The 12,603-nt window shown below is 40.3% G+C and overlaps 1 protein-coding gene across 1 annotated transcript in view; it reads right to left on the bottom strand.

Moving 5' to 3' along the window:
* LHFPL2 (LHFPL tetraspan subfamily member 2) overlaps positions 1-12,603 on the bottom strand; it is a 125,748-nt gene that overhangs the window by 54,609 nt on the left and 58,536 nt on the right. The window contains exon 2 of the mRNA XM_056514730.1: positions 4,719-4,771. The gene's annotated coding sequence lies outside the window, so the exon portion shown is untranslated. The remainder of the gene's footprint in view (positions 1-4,718; positions 4,772-12,603) is intronic.

Consider the following 12,603-nt stretch of genomic DNA (forward strand, 5'->3'; position numbering starts at 1 on the left):
CTAACATAATGAGAACTGTAGCTGGGCTGTCACATCCATTGCAAGACATTCTTCTGTTGTGTTCAAAATATGGTTGGAAAATGCAGCTCTTAATAAGCCTAGGTTTCCATGCTATGTCTCATCTGGTATATTTATTACCTGTTGCTGAAAGAAACAGTATCACTCTCCCCACCTACTTGCAGCTGCTTATTGTGTCTTTGTCCCTTTTGCTGCATCCAGTAATTTTTCATCCACATGACAAGCCAGGCCAGCATAATTTCCTGATTTAGTTTTCCTTCCCAGGCAGTTAGGGGTTTCTTTTCTGAATCAGCTGCTTACCTTGAACTCACCTTGGGACTGGGGCTCTGATGTAAGAGAGGGAAAGAACAGGCTGAAGTATTCCTTTTGGCATCAGCCTGCAGCCTTGCACAAGACCAAAAGCAATATTAAACCATGCTCTGGAAAGTATTACTAGCTTTTTTCTAGTACAATAAATATTCAAGTGTCTTCAGGACTACACATAACACACTGAGTTTCTGAGAGCTAGGAAAAATGGCAACTGAAGGACTCCACAGGGCACCAAAGCATAGTAACATGAACTGAGGCTCAATTCAGGGACAAAAGGCCTTGCAATTTAAATTGACAAGAGGAGTAAGAAATTTATTGCCTTTCCTAATATAATTTATCAGATTAATAACAGAGGCAGAAGTTAAATGCAGGAGTTGGGACATGCAGCTCTATGCAATTCATCATACTTCTTTTCATAGCAGCAATTGCTATTTACTCACTGCTTGTGGTATGGCATCTCCATGTCAAGAACCGCATTAGGTTCCAGAAATAATAACATGAAAATGAACCATTGTATTTGCTACTCCATAAGCAAATTATCAGTTCAATGTGGTTCACACCATCTGAAAGTTTCCAGTGCCTTATGAAGGAAAGAACTTGAAACCATAAAATTTTTCTGACTTAGTAACATGTCCTTTCTCCCCTCCAAGACTAAAGGAAACAAAATTGAATAAAGAACCCACTTTTATTTTTTGTTTCTAATGAGTAAAGCGAGGTGCAATTTGGGATTAGTACTTTTAGATCATCCTAAAGTACTCCAAAGAAGAAGTAAACCAAGATGAACTACATGAAAAATAAAAAAGGCAAAGCACAGACACAGAAAGGAGATGGCTCAAAGAGGAAAAGCAATATAGCTTCCTATTTAATCTGGCTATTAATAAATCCAAATAAATGCAGCAACACTGGTCACATCTCTATTTTTTGCTTCTAAATGTAAAAATCCACTCTGTCCCTGTGCTGTTATGTACATAGTACAAAACTGCATTGACGTAAACAGAACTGTATATCCCAAACCATACACAAATCCCCAAAATCAATTCCCTCTCCCCATCTGTATTTTGCCATTAATATGTGGATTCAACACAGAGAGAGAGACCCTTTAGTCACTTCAAAACTAACAACAAGTTTTCTATTTCAGGCTTAAGATATGGCAGGACTTAACCAGAAACACAAAATACAATGCCTGAAGTCACAAAATACCATCACACAGCAAACTTCAGCACACAGATGACAGAACATCTGGTGCAAACCACAGCTTTTCTTACTCTCATGGTTATCACATCACAAGGAAAACCTGAAGAAAGACTCTGCTTGCTTTCCTTAATCATGATTTCTCCCAGTTGATCCCAAGGCACAAGCCACCAAGGATCTAGGGAAGTTAGGTAAGCGTATTACCTGAAGAGCAACAGGACTAGCTAGTGAAAACATTTATTTTTATGTTACAAAGAAAAATATATGTCACATCAGCAGGCAGACTCCAGAGTAGGTGTGATGACAGAAGTCCATGGTCCAAGAACTGCACCTTGGTATTAACCTCTGCCAAAAATACCAGCAAGTGGCTGGTGAAACTTTAGCTATTAAAACAGAGGATCAAATCTTCACATCTTCAATGATCTCAAAATAACCCATCAGAGTTTTGAGGCTAGCACTCCCTAAGCACATTAGCACCTGCTGTTTTCCAGAGATGTCCAGCAGCAGCATCTAGCACAGCATCTGCTTTTCCTGAGTCATCTCACTGGAGTGTGGATAACCATCAGCTGTGATGTGAGGTCCGGAAAATCTTAGCACCCCTGCACTAAGCAATCATTTCTTGGCTAGTATTATATGGAAAACAAAAACAACTGGTGCTTTCTTGCCTAATACAATTTCAGAATCTATCCATCATGTTTATTAGAAAAGGCATTATAAGCTTCTATCTTACTTATATTGCAAGAAAAGGAGCACACGCAAGTGAGGAACTATGTGAATGCTTGAATGAGTAAGCAAAATACCAAATATTTTATTAAGAGATTAGCAGAAAGTAATTTGATGCTTTAAAGTTTTATCTTTTTTGTTTATTTATTGCTTCCAGTTACAATCTTATTATTTTGCTGTAACTGAAGATCTTTACGGAAATAAGTGCTTAACTATTTTCAAATGTTTCCCCAAGACAAATTATGCAATGCCTTTGAATAAAATGCAGACAACTCAACTTTGCTGTGCTCTTGAGAGACAATATTAATTATATATTTTTAATGAAGGAAAAGTTATAATTCAATTCAATTTTCTTTTGAAATAACAGATCCTCACAAAACTAAACTTAACAACTGCACAATTGTATCATCACCACTACACTTAACCCTGTACACAGCTTCCCTCCTGCTGCTGCTAACAGTCACTCAAGCTGTTTTTTAAGTTTGGTTATTAATGCACATGCTAATGCTTCTGTTCTGTTCTTAAGTGCCATAGGACACCCCCCACCCCTTAGCTGGTCTGAGGCACTATTATCAAGTAATTTATATTATCTGCAACACTACCCAAAAAGCAATTCTAATTTAATAAGAGTCTTTTTAAGGTTTTTAAAAAGCATCAAACTTGAAAAAAGGAATACCAGTATTTTTTGTTGAATAAAGATAGATGACTGTCAATAATACTTCATTCCATCTGTGCACTGATAATAACACGGATACAGCAGTTTAGCCCTGATAATTGTCAGGCAGTGGAGGATGGGAGCACAGGGGGAGATTAAAATGTAGGCAAAAAAGAATTATCCAGAACTAACTGACATACTTTAAATTCACTTATCTACTTTTTCTAGTAAAATACTAACAGAAATAGAGAGGATGTAGTAAATTAGACCTATATGAATGCAGATATTCTAAACTGATATATTCCTTCAGAGTTGTAACTAAATGCTAATTTTTGAAATTAGGAGCAAACATGCTTTTCAGAGGCCATTAAAGAAAAAACAACAACAACAACAACAACAAAACCTAAAAAACCAAGGTTTCTCGCTGCATTGGTCACCGAAGTCAACAACACATGGAACAAAATACATAGGTTCAAAACATTTGCTGAAAACAGCACTGAAATCAAACAAAATCCCTTAAATCCCCTTACCTATTTCACGTAAACTGTCTCTGCCATGGAAACCAGAGAACTAGAAACATTACATTATTCCAAATAACTATCTCTTTGCAAATGCAGTTTGCAAAATGCAGTTGCTCTTTGGAAGTATTATTTTACTCTTCTTCCATTGGCCTCTTTCCCCAGGCAGCCAGCGATAGGACAAGAGGAAATGACTTCAAACTGCACCAAAGGAAGGTTCAGGTTGGACATCAGGAAGGATTTTTTCACTTAAGGTGGTTAAGCATTGGAATGTGTTCCACAGGGACGTGGTAGTGTCACCATCCCTGGAAGTGTTCAAGGAACAGCTGGATGTGGCACTTCAAGTCCTCAGCTGATGTTTGGTCAAGGGTTGGACTCAACGATCTTGGAAGTCTTTTCCAATCTTAATGATTCGATGATTCTCCTCTGTTCTATGACTACTAAGTACAAGTAACACTGATTTTATCTATCCATTTATAAGGCTCTGTTTGACAGCCTACACCTACAGACAAGGAAGTGCAAATAATATATTTATAAAAAGATCACAATAAACTATTTTGAATTTTAAAAATTCTTCCCTAGATCCTTCTTGCACTCTTCTCTAGTCAAAATTATATGCATTTGGCACACACAATGCAAAGAATCAGCAATAAGCATAGGGAATCAGGAAAATAATTTAACTTTACAAATGATACCACAATTTCAGAGGGGGAGTTAAAACTACAAACAAAGTTTGCAGTTCAAAAAAACAAAAAAAACCAGCGTGCAGTAATTTATTAACCTATTCAGATTTCTAGAATGATATTCATAATGATGTATTCTAGAATGATATCTCGTTTTATAATTGCTAAATATATAAAGTTGATAAATATATAAAGTATATTCTGAAAAACCAATTCAGGCATCATTTCTTTAATACAATGGGTCAAGTTACCACTTCAATAAGTACAGGTTGTAAGTACAGAGTAAGTACAGAGGAGCACAGGTTGAACTGTTACATGAAAGTTTTTCCAAAGTCAGGGTGATATGAGGAGATGCTTCACTTATCAAGAGCAGTCAATTAGACTACATCCTCCTCTCCTTAAAACCTTTGCTTAAAAGTTGTTTGAATGCTCTGAACAGGAGCTTGGTGCTCAGAAGAAAATATTCAAAAGGTATAAACTACTGAACATCTTTCTTTCTTCATACAGTAGTAAAACTTCAGAGTCAGATAGCATGTGAAAACACAGAAAATATAATCAGAACTTCAGAGTCAGATAGCATGTGAAAACAAGGAAAATATAATCAGAATTCAATTTACTCACCTCAGTTCCAAATCCTTGGGTCTTAGTTAACCACTTCAGATGCCTGGCAATACCTAGAGAAATAATTGACATAAAATGTAAGAAAGGTACAGATCCAAAACTATCAAAACAATATTCATGATAAGTATTGGTGACTGGAATGGTAAAAACATCACTTGTAAGAGATTATCTGAACATGGGTAACATTTGACTACCATGCCACTTTTTCTTGGCTAGAAATGCAGCAATCTAGACATCAACCACTAAGAAAAAGCACAAATCCCAGATTTCAGGGGAGTAGAGTTCAGCCTCCTCAGGGATCTGTTTGGTGAAGTAACCATGGGATAAAATCTCTGGATGGGAAAAAGGCCCAAGAAAATTCATGAATATTTAAGGATCACCACCTCCAAGCTGAGGGACAGTGCATCCCAACAAGAAAATCAGGGAGAAATGCCAGGGCAACCAGGGCATGGATGAACAAAGAGCTCATGGAGAGACATAAACCAAAGGGCAGAAGCAAGGACAGGTAGCCTGGAAGGAATACAGAGAGAATGTTTGAGAAGCCAGGCATAAGGCTAGGAAAGCTAAAGCCCTGATAGAGAGACCAGAGACCACCAGAGACATCAAGGACAACAAGAAAAGCTTCTACAGATACGTTCATGATAAAAGCAAGATGGGAAAATGTGGTCCCTCTCTGCAAAGAAACAGGACATGCAGAAGGTTATCCAGGACATGCAGAAGGCTAAGGTACTCTAAGACTTTTTTGCCTTGATTTTCACTGGCAAGTGCTCCAGCTACACTATTCAAATTGCAGAAGGCTAAGAAAGACTGGAGAGAGTCCAGGGAAGGACTATGAAAATCATCATAGGATCACAGAATATCCTGAGTTGGAAGGAGCCCACATGTAGAATCCAACTCTTAGCTCTGCACAGGATAATCCCCAAAATCATTCCATATGCCTGAGAGCATTGCTCAAACGCTTCTTGGACTTGGTAAGACTTGGTGCTGTGGCCACTTCCTCAGAGTGAAGAACCTTTTCCTGATAGTGAGAAAACACAACTTCATTCCCGTTTCCCACGTCACATCACTGCTCAGCAGAGAAAAAAGATCAACACTTACCCATTTCAACTTGTGAGGAAGCTGTAGATTGCAGAGTTATGGTTAGGGGACTGGAGTATTTTTCTTCTGAGGGAAGGCTGAGAGAGAAACCACCCACTGTAGGACAAGATCAGGTTTCTGACCATCCTCAGGAGCTGAAGATGCACAAATCTATGGCATCTAATGGTGCAGAAGTCCATGGGACCTGATGAGATGCATTCTGAGGAAACAGGCCACTCTCCACCACATTTGAGAAGTTGTGGCAGTCTGGTAAAGTTCCCATTGACTGAAAAAGGGGAATTTTTACCTCAATTTTTAAAAAGGAGGAAGAAGAGTAAGACTACAGGCCACTCATTCTCACCTCTGTGCCCACCAAGACAATGGAGCAGATCTTCCTGGAAACTATGCCAAGTCACACGGAAAATTAGGAGGCGACTGGTGACAGCCAACATGGCTTCACAAAGGGCAAATTGTGCCTGATGAACCTGGTCTTCTATGATGGGACTGCAATGCTGTAGATGAGGGAAGAGCAACTGATTTCATGTACTTGGACTTGTGCAAAACATCTGACATGGTCCTTATCTCTAGATTGGAGAGACATGGATTTGATAGATGGACAACTCAGTGGATAAGGAATTGGCTGGATGGTTGCAGTCAAAGAGTTGCAGTCATCAACTCATGTCCAAGTGGAGAGCAGTGCTGGTGGTGTTCCTCAGATGTTGGTTTGGGACCACTACTATCTAACGTCTTTGTAAGGGACATGGACAGTGGGACTGAGCATACCCTCCCTCTGCAAGTTTAGTGATGACACCAGCCTGTCTGGGGTCAAGACACGGGAGGGAAGAGATGACACCCAGGGGAATTTGGCAGGCTTGAGAGGGGTGCCTGCGCAAACCTCATCAAGCTCAACAAAACTAAGTGTAAAGATCATGTACACGGGTCAGGGCAATCCCAAGCAAAAGTACAGTCTAGGTTGAGAGTCGATTGAGAGAAGCCCTGACAGGAATGAACTGGGGCTGTTGGTGGGCTTTATAAGACCAGAAAGCCAATCATGTCCTGGACTGCATCCAAAGCAGTGTGGCCAGGAGAAGAGGGAAGTGATACTCCCTATCTGCTCTGTTCTCGTGAAACCCCACCTGCAGTGCTGCTTCCAGCTCTGGTGCCCCCAGCATCAGAAGTACATGGACCTGCTGAACTGAGTCCAGAGAAGCACCTTTACTGCGAGGACAGGCTGAGTTGGAGCTCTTCAGCTTGGAGAAGATTCTGAGGTGTATACTACAGGCCACCTGATCAGGAGGAGGAAGCAAATGAGGCCTTCTACAGACAGCTGGAAGTAGCCTCAAAGTCACAGCCCTGGTTCTTGTGGGGTACTTTACCTACCCTGACAAACTGCTGGAGAAGTATCACAGCAAAGCACAAGACAGTCCAGGAGATTCCTGGAAAGAACTAACAAGTGCCTGCCACAGGTAGTGGGGGATCCCACAAGGAATGGTGTATCACTCAACATCATACAAACAAGTAGGGAAGGCCTTGTTGCAGGTGTGAAGGCTTGGGGCAGCCTTGGCTGCAGTGATGATGAGATTGTGAAGTGAGTATCCAGTGAGGAGGAACCAGGGTAGCAAGTAAGACTGTAACCATGGACTTGGGGGAATCTTATTGGAAGAATCCCACAGGAACAGGCTTTGCAGGAAATAGAGGTCAAAGACGGTCTTCCTCCAGGCTCAGAATGATGCACTTTGATGAGCAACAAATGGGGCAAATGGGGCAAATGGGGCTAGGGATCTGCATGGATAAACAAGGAACTCCTGTCACTACTCAAAGCAAGCAGGAAATACACAAGACGTGGAAGCAGGGTCAGGCCACTTGAAATGAACAGAGAGGCAGTCAGAGTAAGAAGAAATTACACAAGGAACAAAACACTTCCCCTTGGTCAAGGAAGACAGGGGTAGAGACCTAGGCAAACCTGACATCCCCAAGTCCATACATCCTGACGGGATGGATCTACAAGTGCTGAGAGGGCTGGCAGACATGGCTGTGAGGCTGCTCACAATGGAAGAATGCAAATGTCAACCTAGCATTCAATAAGGGAAAAAAATGAGGATCCAGGGAATTACCAGCCAGTCAGCCTCACCATGATCCCTGGAAAGGTGATAGAGCACCTCATTTAGAAGGCTATCCACATAGGTGATCAGGAATAGTCAGCATGGATTCACTCAGTTAAATTCTCCCTGACCAACCTGATTGCCATCTTTAGTGAAACCACCATCTGGATGGATGAGGGGAGGGCAGTGGATATTGTCTAGTTTGATTTCAGCAGATTTCCTCAGACAAACTCAGGGTGTGGGCTGGATGAGTGGGCAGCGAGGTGGATTGAGAACTGGCTGAACAGCAGATCCCAGAGGGTCAAAATCAGTGGCACAGGGCCTGGCCACAGGTGGAGGCCTGTCCCTAGTGCTGTCCCTCAAGGTTCAATGCTGTGCTGTTTAACTTATTCATCCATGACTTGGGTGGAGGGGCAGATGCCTGCTCAGCAAATTCAGAGGACACAGAGCTGGGCAGAGCAGCTGATACCCCAGAGTGCTGGAAGGCTGAGGGAGCTGGGCCTATTCAGCCTCGAGAAGAGACAAGTGAGGGGACCTCATCAATGTCTATCAGTATCTGAAGGGAGCATATCAAGACAATAGACCAGGCTCTTCTCAGAGATGCCGAGCAATAGAACAAGAGGCAACGGGCAGAAACTGATGCACAGGAAATTTCACCTGAACATGTGGGCTGACTGGGCACTGGAACAGATTGCCCAGAGAGGTTGTGGATTCTTCCTCACTAGAGATAAAATTTAAGAACTGCCTGGACACAATCCTGTGCCATGTGCTCCAGGATGCTCCTGCTTGAGCAGGGAGGTTGGAACACAGAATGCACAGTGGTTGGTTCCTTCCAACATAACCCATTCCATGATTCTGTAACCTTTTAGCAAGCTTACAGTACCTAAGAAGAGGGCAAAAGAAGGCAAGAGAGTGACTTTTTACAAGAGCGTGTAGTGATAGAGCAGGGGGTAGTGGCTTTAGACCAAAAGAGGGCAGGCTTAGATTAGATGTAAAGAAGAAATGCACTGTGAGGGTGGTGATGCACTAGCAGAGGTTGCCCATGGAAATTGTGGATGCCCCTTCCCTGGAGTTTCCAAGCCCAGGTTGGACGGTGCTTTGAGAAACCTGGCCCAGTAGAGGATCTCCCTGCCTACAACAGCAGGCTGGAAGCAGATAACTTTTGAGATCCCTTCCAACCCAAACTATTGTATCATTCTGTGATCTTGTGATTCTACAAAGCAGTAACACATAAACTAAGCATGCATAAAATCACATCTTTTTCTCTTCCTCTATTTTACTAACAAAGTATAACAAGATCTGAAAATACATTTAAGGTTATTTGTATATTCTGTGGCAATTTATAATAACACTTCAATATCAGGTGTTACTTAGAAAGAACTACAAAAGTTCCTAAACCAATGCAATAAAAACCTGAATTACATACATAGCCTGGTAATCCCAAAAACGCACCTCTAAACTCCTGCCACCCTATTTCATGGAATTAAGCAAGGACAAATGCGAATTCTTATACCTGAGATGGACTAATCTCTTGGAGATACTGGGCACTGGCTACCCAGGGCTCACTTCCTGAAACAGAGCTAGGGTATGGGCAGAAAGTGGTCTAAAAATGAGCCAAGAGTTAGCCTTGGAAACAAGGAAGGCAAAGAATATCCTGGGATATGTCTACAGGCTAAGATACCACTAATAATCTATTATTCAACTTCAGGCCACCACATTCAGGAATATATATCTTGAACAGTTTTGTATCCCCACTACCAAAAAGCATTAAATTTAAGTTATGTTGATTCAGCAACACTGAAATATGGAATTTCCCACAGTAATAGCAAATCCTGTATTTTTATACATTCATCAGGACAAGATATATGAAGAACCTCCCCTTACACAAACGAACAAAGCGAGTCAGAAGGTCAGTTCGTGCTTACAAAGGGACATAATTTGGCCTTGGTTAAGATGGTTTAAAAACAAAAAAGCTGGTGCAGAACTTCCAATAAAGTGTGCTTCTGAGGACAAAGGAAAGTGTACTAGGAGTACTGCAAAGGCAAGCATAGCTTAAAATGGCTTCTGAATTCCTGGCACACAGAATATTTCTTCAGGAATTAAATAAAAAAGGAAGCAACACCAAAATACACCAACTGACTAAACCAAACAGCTGTGATTACTTCAACTTTTCTGTCTTAAAAACAGTTAGCATGGTAATGAAAATACAGCAGAGTTAGCAGAGGCAGAGACCGTTTTTCAGGAACAAAAAAGGCCAAATTGTTTTCCTTAAATTCAAACACCAAAAAATGCAGAATCGATTTTATGTACATGCAAACAAACCTAATTGTTGGAATAATGCATTAGGTGGTACTTCTAAGGAAAATTTCCTTGCTTGAAGTCTAAGCTCCCTAAAGAAGACTAGTATAGGCAGGGTAAGACAAGATCAGCCCACACAGGAAGCTGTAGATAAGCCTCTCTCTCACAGAGCCATCCACCTGCCAAAGGCACAGCAGTGTTCTTCCTCACATGTGCACAAAAACTTAAAAAAAAAAAACCCTAAAACTTTGAAAAAGGAGGAAAGCAAATATATTTTAAGACTGTCATCACACTTGTGGCAAAGCTAACAAAAAGAAAGTCCACACACCTTCCACTATCCCATCACCACACAGGCACTTCCCTTATGCTACAAAAGGTGAAATCCTCCCAAACAAATCAAAATGGGAAAAACACATGTATGCTCTCACTCTTTCTCTCAGGAGCACTTACAAATTTTGCAATAGCTCTGACAGATTTCTAGAATAGTTGCAAAAATATATAAAATCTCTTTCTTCCTTTCTACTCAGCTAGCTGTAAGTTCAGCCTCATCATCTCCACCCCTACATAAAAGGTAGAAACACCACATTCTTCATTTTTAGCTCATTTCTCATTTGCAAGGGATAAATGTCTTAGCAAAACTAAGAGTGAAAGAGTCTCTATATTAACAAAGCCATTGATTTAAAGTTCTGTTATTTAAAGTCAACAGGAGAATCAAATAGACTGGACACTGCTAAGAGAACACAATGGTTTTGATAACATTCCCATGTCACATACCCTGTTTTGGACACAGTAGGAAGTGGGTATACTTGGACTCCTCAGCACAAATACACTAAAAAAAGAACACAGATATATCTGCTGTATCTTGAAAACATCCTTTTCAAGTAGCTTTTTCTTCAGATATACTACTGTGTGATACTTCCATGTATTATATAACGACAAGTCTGAAATCAAAGAAATATTTGCTTACTTCAAGAAGGTTTGTATGACCAATTATGTCACTATGAATAGAAATAATGCATTCAATGGGTTCTTTGTCTTTTGCTATCAATTCAGAACAACATAAAATGAAATAAAAAAAAAAAAAGTCGTATTTCACAGGCGTCATTAAGGCTACCTTCAGAAATAACAGCAAAACATGATGGACAAAGTATGTTCTTTAGGGATACACTGATAGTAGGTTAAAAAAACCCCTCACAAATAAAACCACCCTCTAAATTAATGAGAATGCTAACCATATGAAGAAAACAGCTCAAGATATACAACAGATTTTTTTAACATTTCTGCTCAGGCTCATTATTTTCTCTTTCACACAAACCAACAAAAGTATAGTTTTCCTTTTGTATTATCTACCTAATTTGTTCAATCTAGAAAATCATTCTATAAACCTATATGTATGTAATTTAAAGCAAATTCAAGAGTTATATAGAGCAGCTTAATTTACAAGCTGTTTCAAAGAGAACAGAAGAAAAAATCCTTTTTCATACTACAAAAATATTTCCCCAAATGCACCTGTCCTGAAGTTTACACTTAATAAAAGTCATATGTACTTCTAATACATTAATCCCTGCTCTTAATGCCAGTTTTCCCACTGCACCACCTTAATCAAGAAAGCAGCACAGAAAAGTTTTATACATCATTAAAATGTTTAAACCAAATAACACATTTTTATAATCCTAGCAATTCTCACAAAACTAAGCAGAATAAATACAGAAGCTTTAAGAGACCTGCACTGCAAATGAAAGATTGCTTTCAGCCTTTTACCTAACACAACAACACTGAGTGGTAAATGAATCAAATTACCTTTTTTAAACAAGCCAGTCATTACCAACTAAAGCAAAAATATGCAAATTTGGCTTTAGTAAAGTCATTGTCTAATATTTGTTTTGGCTTTTCAATCTTTATTTGAAGTTAGTAATATAGAACATCAGCCATGAGTCTGATCCCACATTCACTGAAATCAGTGGGAGCTCTTATCGTTAGTGTTATCCACAAGGATAAAAAGATATAGTTTATTTAAAAGGCAATGTAAAGGTACTTAGCAAGTTCACTTTACAATATGCCTCTTGAGTCGCATCTCTGAGTCACAGGGACTAGAAAGCAAAATGGCAAGTCCCCCCTTCCACAGCTGCACCGTGAGCACTCCGGTCTTGCTAGGCACAACCCTCTACTAACTCAAGGCAGCCTAAGCCCTCAGCAGTATCTGTACTAAGTACATCTACGGCCACTAAAATTGTTCCTTGGCTCTGTTTTGGCCATAAGGCTGCTCTAGGTGGACACCACTGAGAAGAACAAGACAAGAAGTGATTCAGAAAGCAGCTTCACCCTGGGGCCAGCACTGCCTGGCAACCTGCTGCCTGTGCACAGATGATGAGAGGGACAGTCCCATGGACAGCCCAGTGACCACTGGA

The sequence above is a fragment of the Oenanthe melanoleuca genome, chromosome Z (genome assembly GCF_029582105.1).
Source record: "Oenanthe melanoleuca isolate GR-GAL-2019-014 chromosome Z, OMel1.0, whole genome shotgun sequence".
NCBI lineage: Eukaryota > Metazoa > Chordata > Aves > Passeriformes > Muscicapidae > Oenanthe > Oenanthe melanoleuca.